The sequence below is a fragment of the Lepidochelys kempii genome, chromosome 4 (genome assembly GCF_965140265.1).
Source record: "Lepidochelys kempii isolate rLepKem1 chromosome 4, rLepKem1.hap2, whole genome shotgun sequence".
Taxonomy (NCBI): Eukaryota; Metazoa; Chordata; order Testudines; family Cheloniidae; genus Lepidochelys; species Lepidochelys kempii.
Window position 1 is genome coordinate 80,641,990 of NC_133259.1, and position 12,725 is coordinate 80,654,714.

The 12,725-nt window shown below is 46.5% G+C and overlaps 1 protein-coding gene across 1 annotated transcript in view; it reads right to left on the reverse strand.

Annotated features, from left to right (window-relative positions):
* The window catches only part of SORBS2 (sorbin and SH3 domain containing 2), a 450,872-nt gene that overhangs the window by 408,717 nt on the left and 29,430 nt on the right, over nt 1–12,725 (reverse strand). The window lies entirely within an intron of this gene.

The following is a 12,725-nucleotide window of genomic DNA, read 5'->3' on the forward strand; positions in this document are numbered from 1 at the left end:
TGCACCTCCTAAATTCTGGAGGCACCTGAATACCATTATAGCCCCAGGGGCTGTAATAACTTACCCTGCTGGCAATGGCTCCAGAGCCCTGGTCTACACTAGGACTTTAGGTCGAATTTAGCAGCGTTAAATCGATGTAAACCTGCACCCGTCCACACGATGAAGCCCTTTATTTCGACTTAAAGGGCTCTTAAAATCGATTTCCTTACTCCACCCCTGACAAGTGGATTAGCGCTTAAATCGGCCTTGCCGGCTCGAATTTGGGGTACTGTGGACACAATTCGACAGTATTGGCCTCTGGGAGCTATCCCAGAGTGCTCCATTGTGACCGCTCTGGACAGCACTCTCAACTCAGATGCACTGGCCAGGTAGACAGGAAAAGAACCGCGAACTTTTGAATCTCATTTCCTGTTTGGCCAGCGTGGCAAGCTGCAGGTGACCATGCAGAGCTCATCAGCAGAGGTGACCATGATGGAGTCCCAGAATTGCAAAAGAGCTCCAGCATGGACCGAACGGGAGGTATGGGATCTGATCGCTGTTTGGGGAGAGGAATCTGTGCTATCAGAACTCCGTTCCAGTTTTCAAAATGCCAAAACCTTTGTCAATCTCCCAGGGCATGAAGGACAGAGGCCATAACAGGGACCCGAAGCAGTGCCGCGTGAAACTGAAGGAGCTGAGGCAAGCCTACCAGAAAACCAGAGAGGCGAACGGCCGCTCCGGGTCAGAGCCCCAAACATGCCGCTTCTATGATGAGCTGCATGCCATTTTAGGGGGTTCAGCCACCACTACCCCAGCCGTGTTGTTTGACTCCTTCAATGGAGATGGAGGCAATACGGAAGCAGGTTTTGGGGATGAAGAAGATGATGAGGTCGTAGATAGCTCACAGCAAGCAAGCGGAGAAACCGGTTTTCCCGACAGCCAGGAACTGTTTCTCACCCTGGACCTGGAGCCAGTACCCCCTGAACCCACCCAAGGCTGCCTCCTGAACCCAGCAGGCAGAAAAGGGACCTCCGGTGAGTGTACCTTTTAAAATACTATACATGGTTTAAAAGCAAGCATGTGAAAGTATTACTTTGCCCTGGCATTCGCGGTTCTCCTGGATGTACTCCCAAAGCCTTTGCAAAAGGTTTCTGGGGAGGGCAGCCTTATTGTGTCCTCCATGGTAGGACACTACCACTCCAGGCCAGTAACACATACTCGGGAATAATTGTACAACAAAGCATTGCAGTGTATGTTTGCTGGCGTTCAAACAACATCCGTTCTTTATCTCTCTGTGTTATCCTCAGGAGAGTGAGATATAATTCATGGTCACCTGGTTGAAATAGGGTGCTTTTCTTCAAGGGACACTCAGAGGAGCCCATTCCTGCTGGGCTGTTTGCCTGTGGCTAAACAGAAATGTTCCCCGCTGTTAGCCACAGGGAGGGGGGAAGGTTGAGGGGGTAGCCATGCGGTGGGGGGAGGCAAAATACAACCTTGTAACAAAAGCACATGTGCTATGTATGTAATGTTAACAGCAAGGTTTACCCTGAAAGAGTGTAGCCACTGTTTTATAAAATGTGTCTTTTTAAATACCACTGTCCCATTTTTTTTCCTCCACCAGCTGCATGTGTTTCAATGATCACAGGATCTTCTCCTTCCCAGAGACTAGTGAAGCTTAGAAAGAAAAAAAAAACGCACTCGATGAAATGTTCTCTGAGCTCATGCTGTCGTCCCACACTGACAGAGCACAGACGAATGCGTGGAGGCAAATAATGTCAGAGGGCAGGAACGCACAAAATGACCGGGAGGAGAGGTGGTGGGCTGAAGAGAGTAAGTGGCAGGCTGAAGAGAGGGCTGAAGCTCAAAATGTGGCGGCAGCGTGATGAGAGGAGGCAGGATTCAATGCTGAGGCTGCTGGAGGACCAAACCAGTATGCTCCAGTGTATGGTTGAGCTGCAGCAAAGGCAGCTGGAGCACAGACTGCCACTACAGCCCCTGTGTAACCAACCGCCCTCCTCCCCAAGTTCCATAGCCTCCACACCCAGACGCCCAAGAACTCGGTGGGGGGGCCTCCGGCCAACAGCCACTCCACCACAGAGGATTGACCCCCCCCCCCAAAAAAGAAGGCTGTCATTCAATAAATTTTAAAGTTGTAAACTTTTAAAGTGCTGTGCTTAAAGTGCTGTGTGGCATTTTCCTTCCCTCCTCCACCACCCCTCCTGGGCTACCTTGGTAGTCATCCCCCTATTTGTGTGATGAATGAATAAAGAATGCATGAATGTGAAGCAACAATGACTTTATTGCCTCTGCAAGCAGTGATTGAAGGGAGGAGGGGCAGGTGGTTAGCTTACAGGGAAGTAGATTGAACCAAGGGGCGGGGGGTTTCATCAAGGAGAAACAAAGAGAACTTTCACACTGTAGCCTGGCCAGTCATGAAACTGGTTTTCAAAGCTTCTCTGATGCGTACTGCGCCCTCCTGTGCTCTTCTAACTGCCCTGGTGTCTGGCTGCGCATAACCAGCAGCCAGGCGATTTGCCTCAACCTCCCACCCCACCATAAACGTCTCCCCCTTACTCTCACAGATATTGTGGAGCACACAGCAAGCAGTAATAACAGTGGGAATATTGGTTTCGCTGAGGTCTAAGTGAGTCAGTAAACTGCACCAGCGCGCCTTTAAATGTCCAAATGCACATTCTACCACCATTCTGCACTTGCTCAGCCTGCAGTTGAACAGCTCCTGACTACTGTCCAGGCTGCCTGTGTACGGCTTCATGAGCCATGGCATTAAGGGGTAGGCTGGGTCCCCAAGGATACCTATAGGCATTTCAACATCCCCAACAGTTATTTTCTGGTCTGGGAATAAAGTCCCTTCCTGCAGCTTTTGAAACAGACCAGAGTTCCTGAAGATGCGAGCATCATGCACCTTTCCCGGCCATCCCACATTGATGTTGGTGAAACGTCCCTTGTGATCCACCAGAGCTTGCAGCACTATTGAAAAGTACCCCTTGTGGTTTATGTACTCGGCGGCTTGGTGCTCCGGTGCCAAAATAGGGGTATGGATTCCGTCTATGGCCCCACCACAGTTAGGGAATCCCATTGCAGCAAAGCCATCCACTATGACCTGCACATTTCCCAGGGTCACTACCCTTGATATCAGCAGATCTTTGATTGCGTGGGCTACTTGCATCACAGCAGCCCTCACAGTAGATTTGCCCACTCCAAATTGATTCCCGACTGACCGGTAGCTGTCTGGCGTTGCAAGCTTCCACAGGGCTATCGCCACTCGCTTCTCAACTGTGAGGGCTGCTCTCATCTTGGTATTCATATGCCTCAGGGCAGGGGAAAGCAAGTCACAAAGTTCTATGAAAGTGCCCTTACGCATGCGAAAGTTTCGCAGCCACTGGGAATCGTCCCAGACCTGCAACACTATGCGGTCCCACCAGTCTGTGCTTGTTTCCCGAGCCCAGAATCGGCGTTCCACAGCATGAACCTGCCCCATTAGCACCATGATGCATGCATTGGCAGGGCCCATGCTTTCAGAGAAATCTGTGTCCATGTCCTGATCACTCACGTGACCGCGCTGACGTCGCCTCCTCGCCCGGTATTGCTTTGCCAGGTTCTGGTGCTGCATATACTGCTGGATAATGCGTGTGGTGTTTAATGTGCTCCTAATTGCCAAAGTGAGCTGAGCGGCCTCCATGCTTGCCTTGGTATGGCGTCCGCACAGAAAAAAGGCGCGGAATGATTGCTGCCGTTGCTCTGACGGAGGGAGGGGCGACTGACGACACGGCTTACAGGGTTGGCTTCAGGGAGCTAAAATCAACAAAGGGGGTGTCTTTACATCAAGAAGTATTTCAGGCAGGACTTCATGGAGGGTTCCAATAAGAAATGGTGCACCTAAGTTATTGTTCTTATTGGAACAAGGAGGTTAGCCTGGCCTCTGATTGATACATGGCTAGATTTACCTCGCTGCACCTTCTCTGTGAGTGACTGCAGTGTGACCTAGAGGAATGAGTCCCCTAGACAGGGGAGGGGGGGAAGCAAATGAATACAGAACAAATCTGGTCTATTTCTTGTTTTGATCCACTCCATCTAGCTTTTAGATCTTTGGCTGGCAGCAGACGGTGCAGAAGGACTGCATGCCATCCACATCTCATGGCTGCTCGGCAGAAGATGGTACAGTACGACTGCTAGCCATCCTCATCTCTTGCCTGCGCAGCAGAAGATGGTACAGTACGACTGCTAGCAATCCGTATCGCCTGCCTGCTCACCATAAGACGGTTCAATAGGACTGACTGCAGGACTAAAGAGAATGACCTGGTCAAGTCACTCCAAATTTAGTCCCTGCACCCATGTCTGCCCAGGCGCTCCCAGCCGACGTGGCCAGGAGCACCTCGGACATGACGATGACGGCTACCAGTCGTACTGTACCGTCTGCTGCCACAAGGCAAGGGGTTGCTGCTATTGTGTAGCAATGCCGTACCACGTCTGCCAGCACCCAGGAGACATAGGGTGACAGTTACCTGAGCGGGCTCCATGCTTGCCGTGGTATGGCGTTTGCACAGGTAACTCAGGAAAAAAGGCGCGAAACGATTGTCTGCCCTTGCTTTCACGGAGGGAAGGGGGGGAACGGGGGCCTGACGATATGTACCCAGAACACCCGCGACAATGTTTTAGCCCCATCAGGCATTGGGATCTCAACCCAGAATTCCAATGGGCAGCGGAGACTGCGGGAACTGTGGGATAGCTATTCACAGTGCAATGCTCCGGAAGTCGACTCTAGCCTCGGTACTGTGGAAGCACTCCGCCGAGTTAATGCACTTAATGCACTTAGAGCATTTTCTGTGGGGACACACACACTCGAATATATAAAACCGATTTCTAAAAAACCGACTTCTATAAATTCGACCTTATTCTGTAGTGTAGACATACCCTTAGAGAGGCATCTACCAGCACAAAATAGGCATGGTGAAGTCCTCTGGTCTTGCCCCTTGCACATGCTACATAGACCAGGAGGATTCCTCCTAGGGTTGCCAGGCATCTGGTTTTTGACCGGAACACCTAGTTGAAAAGGGATCTTGGCTGCTAAAAGTCTGGTTGGACACAGCAGCCAGCTCATCCCACTGGCTCCTAGGTGCAAGGGCAGCTAGGGGGGCTCTGCATGCTGCCGCTGCTTGCGGTGCAGATGCTGCCCTGAGCGCCGGCTCCACAGCTCCTGTTGGCCGGGAACCATGGCCAACAGATGCTATGGGGGTGGCACCTGCGAACAGGGCAGCATGCAGAGTCCCCTGGCCGTCCCTACACCTAGGAGCCAGAGGGACAGGCCGACCACTTCTGGGAGCTGCCAGAGGTAAGTGGTGCCCAGAGCCCACACCCCTCACCTGTTCCCACACCCCAATCCTCTGCCCCATCCCAGAGACCCCTCCCACACTCCTCTGCCCCATCCTGCAGCCCAGAGCTCCCTCCTATACCGCCAAACCCTCAGCTCCGGCCCCACCCCAGAGCCCACACTCCCAACTGGAGCCCTCACCCCCTCCCACACCCCAATCCCCTGCTCCAGCTTGGTGAAAATGAGTGAGTGAGCAAAGGTTGAGGAGAGTGAATGAAGGAGGGAGGGGGGAGGATGGAGTGAGCAGGGGTCGGGGCATTGAATGGGCAGGACAGGGCAAGGGCCTTAGGTTTTCTGCAATCAGAAAACCGGCAACCCTAGTTTCTCCCCTGAGTGCTAAAGAGTCAGTACCTCCCATCTTCTCATACATACAAGTGGCTTGATTTTCAGAGGTGCTAAAATAATGCATGAGGGGGCCATAAGGTGCTAAAAATATAAGCTCTACAGGGTAGCGCCCCATTTTCCATTTAAGAACAGCTCTGCACTGTAGGACCTGTGAAGCCACATTCACCACACAAGAAACTCCAAGGGGTCTACTGGGGAGGCATACCACCTTCTGGAGCTTCCCAGAGAAAACCAAGAGCATGCACATGCCGCCACGCTCCAGGATCCTCCCTGCCTGCTTGCAAGGAGCTGGCTAGAGACATGGTGCCCCCTGTTCTCCACCCTTCCCAGTACCCTTTGGGGCAACCTCTGGGGAGTTGCAAAAGAGAGCGAACTTTGTGCTCCCCTAAGTGCTGGGGCTACAACTCTGCCTGGTGCTTATGTGGGCTGTGCAAAGGTAGGAAGTAGCTTCCTTTCTCCCCACCCCTCCAGCTCCCCACTGCCACATGGGGCCAGCTTTTTAAGAGAGCTTAGGGTTAGATTCTGAAGGGTTCCGCACCCTCTACTAGGGCCAGAGTTTCAAGAGAGCTCAGCTCTCATTTAGGTACCTGATTAAGAGCTATAATTTTCAAAATTGCTCAGCACCCAAGAGTCCCCATGGGAGCTGCTACAGCTAGATTTTTTCAAAAGAGCTCAGCATCCGCTGTTGCCGTAAGAGCCAGGAAGAATACAGCCCCATGCATTCCCACAGAAGCACCAAGTACACTGGGTTCCTCAGGGTGACTAATAGTGGCAGGATCAGGCTCTAAGCAATGAAACGGACAGAAGAAAGAATAGGGAAAGACACAAAAGTAACAAAAAAATAAGCATATTTACCAGCATTGCCAATCCCCCAATTATTCAAAATCCATGTCAGGTCCCCCCAAAATCCATGAGATTGTGAAGCCCAGCAAGTAGTGATTTGGGGGATTTTTCTTCTGTTTTTTGAGTTTTTAGGGTGCACTCAGGTTCACATTTTCAGGCTTTTCTCCACAACCACGAGGGCTAAAAACTTTTTTTTTTGTGGGGGGGGGTATTAAAGCAAAGGCTGCATTTCTCAGGTAACATGATTTCAGCAGCTGGAGATTTAAGAAAAAACTCCAGTTATGGTGAGATTCCACAAAATCTCCACAGGTAGCAACACTGAATTGAGTTCAAGAATCGATCTGCCACAGTGAATGTTGTAGTGGAGGATGGGGGAGGGGAACATCTATCGGTGTGTTCGGCCAGTAGGCTGCTACTGAAGCTCCAATCCTGTTGCTGGAGCTGCACAGGCAGGGGTTTTGCACAAGTGTAGAAGTCCACCCAGGTCAATCCAATCAACTACTCCTAAGTCTGGATGCATTAGGGGTTACTGTGGGAGCAGGGAAGGAAGAGGATTGGCTTTTGAGGAGGGGTCTGCTGCATTACCTATAGCTGCCTGTGCATGTTTGCAGTGGGAAGTGAAGTAAATGAGGCTACTGCTTTCCCTGCTCTACTTGAAACCCCCTTCCCTCCCCAGATTAGCCTGGCTCATATCAGGCTTAGGCTAGGAAACACTGAGTTATAAAATGACAAGTTTCAGAGTTGCAGCCGTGTTAATCTGTATCCACAAAAAGAACAGGAGGACATGTGGCACCTTAGCGGCTAACAAATTTATTTGAGCATAAGCTTTCTTGAGCTACAACTCACTTCATCGGCTGCATACAGTGGAAAATACAGGAGGATGATTTTATATACACAGAGAACATGAAACAATGGGTGTTACCATGCACACTATAACAAGAGTATGTATGATTTAATTGGGGATCGGACCTGCTTTGAGCAGGGGGCTGGACTAGATGACCTCCTGAGGTCCCTTCCAACCCTGATATTCTATGATAAGAGTGACTAGCAGGAGGGGGGAAGAAAAAAAAAAAAAAACATCAAGGATCTTCAGCCTATCCTGAAGGACAAACCATCACTCTCACAGATCTTGGGAGACAGGCCAGTCCTTGCTTACAGACAGCCCCCAACCTGAAGCAAATACTCACCAGCAACCACACAACACACACACACTAACTCAGGAGCCTATCCTTGCAACAAAGCCTCTTCCCAACTTTGTCCACATATCTATGCAGGGGACACCATCATAGGGCCTACTCACATCAGTCACACTATCAGAGGCTCGTTCACCTGCGCATCTACCAATGTGATATATGCCATCATATGCCAGCAATGCCCCTCTGCCATGTACAGTGGCCAAACTGGACAGTCTCTATGTAAAAGAATAAACTGATACAAATCAGACGTCAAGAATTATAACATTCAAAAACCAGTCGGAGAACACTTCAATCTCTCTGGTCACTCGATTACAGACCTAAAAGTCGCAATATTACAACAAAAAAACCCTTCAAAAACAGACTCCAACGAGAGACTGCTGAATTGGAATTAATTTGCAAACTGGACACCATTAAATTAGGCTTGAATAGAGACTGGGAGTGGATGGGTCATTACGCAAAGTAAAACTATTTCCCCATGTTTATATCCCCCCCCCCACCCACTGTTCCTCACACGTTCTTGTCAACTGCTGGAAATGGCCCATCTTGATCATCACTACAAAAGGGTTTCCCCCCCCCACCTCCTGCTGGTAATAGCTCACCTTACCTGATCACACTCATTTTCGTGTGCATGGTAACACCCATTATTTCGCGTTCTCTGTGTATATAAAATCATCCTACTGTATTTTCCACTGCATGCATCTGATGAAGTGGGCTGTAGCCCACGAAAGCTTATGCTCAAATAAATTTGTTAGTCTCTAAGGTGCCACAAGTCCTCCTTTTCTTTTTACTGAGTTATATAGTTCCTTTTTAAATGGCAATCTTTCCTAAACTAGTTCTCACGTATTTTCATAGCAAAGCAACTGCCATTATAAAATTACCTAGCTACTTGAGATTGACAGGTACGCTATTGAAACCACAAATCAGCATTTCTGTACATTATTCATAGAATCCACCCTTACAATGTAGTGCACACCAACCACCACCCATGCCAGAGCCAGATTCCAACACCACCAAAATGCAAAGCTTTCTGCAGAGGTGAATTTTAGCATCATAATCCCTGAAATCCAAAAATCAATCACAGCATCAGTGAACAAAGAAATAAAAGCACAGCCTTGAAATCTGTTAAGATTTTTTTTTTTGCCCCTGAAGAAAAGTCTATAATGGTTTAATCTTGCAGAGGCTGTCACTCTTTCTTCCTTCATCTGCTCACTTGAAAGCCATGCTGATGCACAAAACTGTATTGGAGTACTGTGGCCTTATGTCTATTTAATAAGGCTGATGAGCTGCTTAAGCAATTTGAGAAACAAAGCCTACCTTATGTGTATAGGCATTTTCTGTCAAGATATACCACAGAAATCCATTTTTCTGATCTCCATATAAAATGTACGCCTGATATGGAAGGTGTGAGAGCAGACTTGGTTTAGTCTGTTATTCCAGGGTTTTTATAAAAAAAAGCCACCCCACAGTAAAAAGGGCCTTTCAAAACTACTGATTAGTAGGGTGTTGTGTTGGCATTAATGTGTTTTAGTTTATAGTGGCAATAAGATATCACCATGATTTACCTTGTTGGTGTACAAACTTCCAGTTCTTTCAGCCCTCCCCCCGCCTATTGGTTAACAGCGCAGCAGCAGACACATTGTGGGGACAACAGATGTTCTCTGCAGCACATTTGATTGGCATGTGCAGCTTTAAAGCATCTCTTCTCCTGGATCATCAAGGATGATATTTAGAGAGTTTCCGGTGTGTAAAAACGAGCTAATTCTGCATCCTTGCTACCACCCTTTGTCTCTCTTGTCATTTTCGACTGGTTCTTGGAAGTAGTGACGGTCTTATTTTGTGAGTACACACAGCCTAGCACAACAGGGCCTTCCACTCAGTTGGGGTCTCTACATGCTATTGTAATAAGAGAAATAACAAATATCAAATTGTCTAATAAGTAGGATAAAGTTACTGTACGCAGAATAAGCTGTGTGGGCACCGAAGCTAGTTCTCACAAGGACTTCATTATATTTCTATAAAAAAAAAAAAATAGAAATGTGTCCAGATTCAAGTTAACATTTATAATATTCCTTAGAGAGGGCACAATGGTTTCCATCCAGAGGAGGCAAATCAGCCAGTATAATTCTAAGGTTGCTGCATAATTACTAGCTTTGTGAGCATTTGATCATAACCAGCAGTGAATAGCAGAAGGAAACACACAGACTTCAGACACTCTGTGTGAAATGGACTGGACTCTCTGCCTTTATCTACTTCAGCAAATTCCAAGAGGAAGCTGTGGTCACCAGATTACAGAACAAGACAACAAGTTGGCTGGGATTACTGTCATCTGTAGGAATCATCCCCTCCTGTTATTTGTTACTTGAAATGTAAGATTTGTTCCCTCCATACCTAACAATAGCTTCCCCTCTAGCTGGTAAGTTTAAAAGTGCAGCAAGAAGCTGGGTATGGATCAAGTGATCATTAGCAATAGCTATTGGTATGTGGATAGTGGGATTTGAGTGTGTGTTTGAAGTCCTTCACATGTGTAGCTGTACAACTGTCATATTTTGTAAAATAATAATTTTGTTGTTCAGCTGCAAAAATATCACACTTAAAACTGGTTTTTGCAGCATATTAGATAAAGTACCTCACATGGTTGTGACAGTCTGTACCCCTATGCTAATCCCTTTTACAAGAGTATGATAAATTTTGTATGAAGTATGCCTTATGAGGTATCATTTGAAAACTCACAACTTGCTGATTGTGATTGTCCTGGTAAAATGTGTGGCAACATTGTATGTAAAATAAAAAGTTATAAAATTCTATTGTATGTCATTGAGCCAAGTTCCAAGTTTAGAAAAGCAGCCACAAACTGGTTCCTTAGAGACTAGAGGCAAACTGATGCCTCAGCCAGGGGTCAACAAAATCAAATGGACTATCACCTGGGTAAGCAGACATGCTTTGGCAGAAAAGAGAGAGAGTGAGAAATTTATACCTTGGCAAAGAAACAGCTGGACATTCCCATCCCCACAGACTGTCTCCTGAACCCCAGCTGGAGAGGATTCTCAAAGAAGAGAAAAAAGTATAAGAATGGGGAACAGATGCCCCAAGTTATTTCTCCCTACAACACATGAGGAACAAAGAAACAGCTTCGGATTGATGGAGGGATCCAGTCTGAAAGGAATTCAGCCAGTTAGACTGCTGAAGCATGTGACTAGAGAATTTTGCTTTGAATTCAGTTAGCCTGTTAAGTTAGGTATTAGTTGCGTTTACTTTAATTTTCTTGTAACCAGTTCTGACTTTTATGCCTTATTACTTGTAATTACTTAATCTTTCTGTGGTTAAATTTGTTTTATCTAAACCAATGTGCTTGGATTGAAGTTTTTGGGAAACTCCATTTGAGATACAGTAGACCCCTGAGACTTACAAACTGACCAGTCAACCAAACACCTCATTTGGAACTGGAAGTACATAATCAGGCAGAAGCAGAGACAAAAAATGCAAATACAGTACAGTACTGTGTTAAATGTAAGCTACTAAAAAAATAAATAAGGGGAAAGCAGCATTTTTCTCCTGCACAGGAAAGTTTCAAAGCTGTATTAAGTCAGTGTTGAGTAGTAAACTTTTGAAAGAACCACCATAATGTTTTGTTCAGAGTTATGAACAATCTGCATTCCCTAGGTGTTTGTAACGGAGATTCTACTGTAATAGGATTTGTGCACATCATTTTCTATTAATAAAATGATGGACTTTATATGAGCTTGTGTGATCCAGGAGAGGGCTGGGCAGCACAACACATTTGTGGGGAAAGTCTTGGAATCTGCTGGTGTTACTCTGTAGTGTAATTCAAGAATGACTGATCAGAGAACTCATACCATATTAGCTGGGAGTAATTTACATGCTGGAAGCTGTGTGAAGCAGTGTAAAAGGCACTCCAGGTTGGAGAATTGAGGGGACACAGCTAATCAGTAGTTCATATTGTATCCTAGGTAATGTCACAAGAGGCATAAAGACCTAAAATTGTACCCATTCTCCACGAGAAAGCTGAATGTGAAGGAGCCCTGAGCATTAATGACATCCTGGTACCCCCCTCTAAGATACTGAGCTTTTGGTTTAGGAAGGAATTATTGTATATTTTAACCCTACAGCTAAGTTTTTGTATCTAGGGCATTTGCATCCTTTGTTTTTTTTTGCCAGCCATACTAAAAAGACTCCTTTATCATTAGGAATGTGTTTGTATTGTGTTTATTGGCTGTCCTGTACAGTCTAAAGTTTGGAAGATAAATGCTGCAGTAATTCAAGACCTTGTCTAGACTAGGTCAAATAGCGTTTAGTCATGTTAGCGAAACTTATTTAAAATACCACTTAGAGCTTAGTAGATACAATGTAACACCTTTAAATCTGGGCTAATTTATGAGTTGACTTTTGTGAGAAGCTTAAAACCAGTTAGCCCTAGTTTTAAAGGCAGTCCCTGCATCTAGAACAGGTGCTAAGTGGTGTTTCAGGAGGGCTAGAAAAACATTTTACCACTCTCCTCCCACCCCCAACACATACCATTTTTGCTATGGCCTAACTCTGATACACCTGGTGAAGTGTTTGAAATTCCACACCACTCTTGGTGACCCTGAGAGGAAAGGGTCAGTAACACGTTACCTGCGTTTCCAGTTTTTTCCCCAATAGAAACTATGGGAAACTTGCTGTAATCTTTGTGTAAGATATTCAGGCCTGACAGACTGGCTTGTAAAATTAAGGCTCTAATTTGGAAAGCAAAACAATAACTCATCCTGGGCCGCTGCTGAAATGAAGGCAGAAATTTTAAAAACCCTTGCTATAACACACAGAAAAAGGGGAAATAAATAGAAATCAATACAAATTAGAAGTTCAGCTTTCCATTTCAGTGTTCTACATTTAAGTTATTAGGGGGGAAAATATCTATGGATGGCAGGACTAAGTACAATGAGGGGTTTATTTTTTTAAACATGTTAGAAAACAAA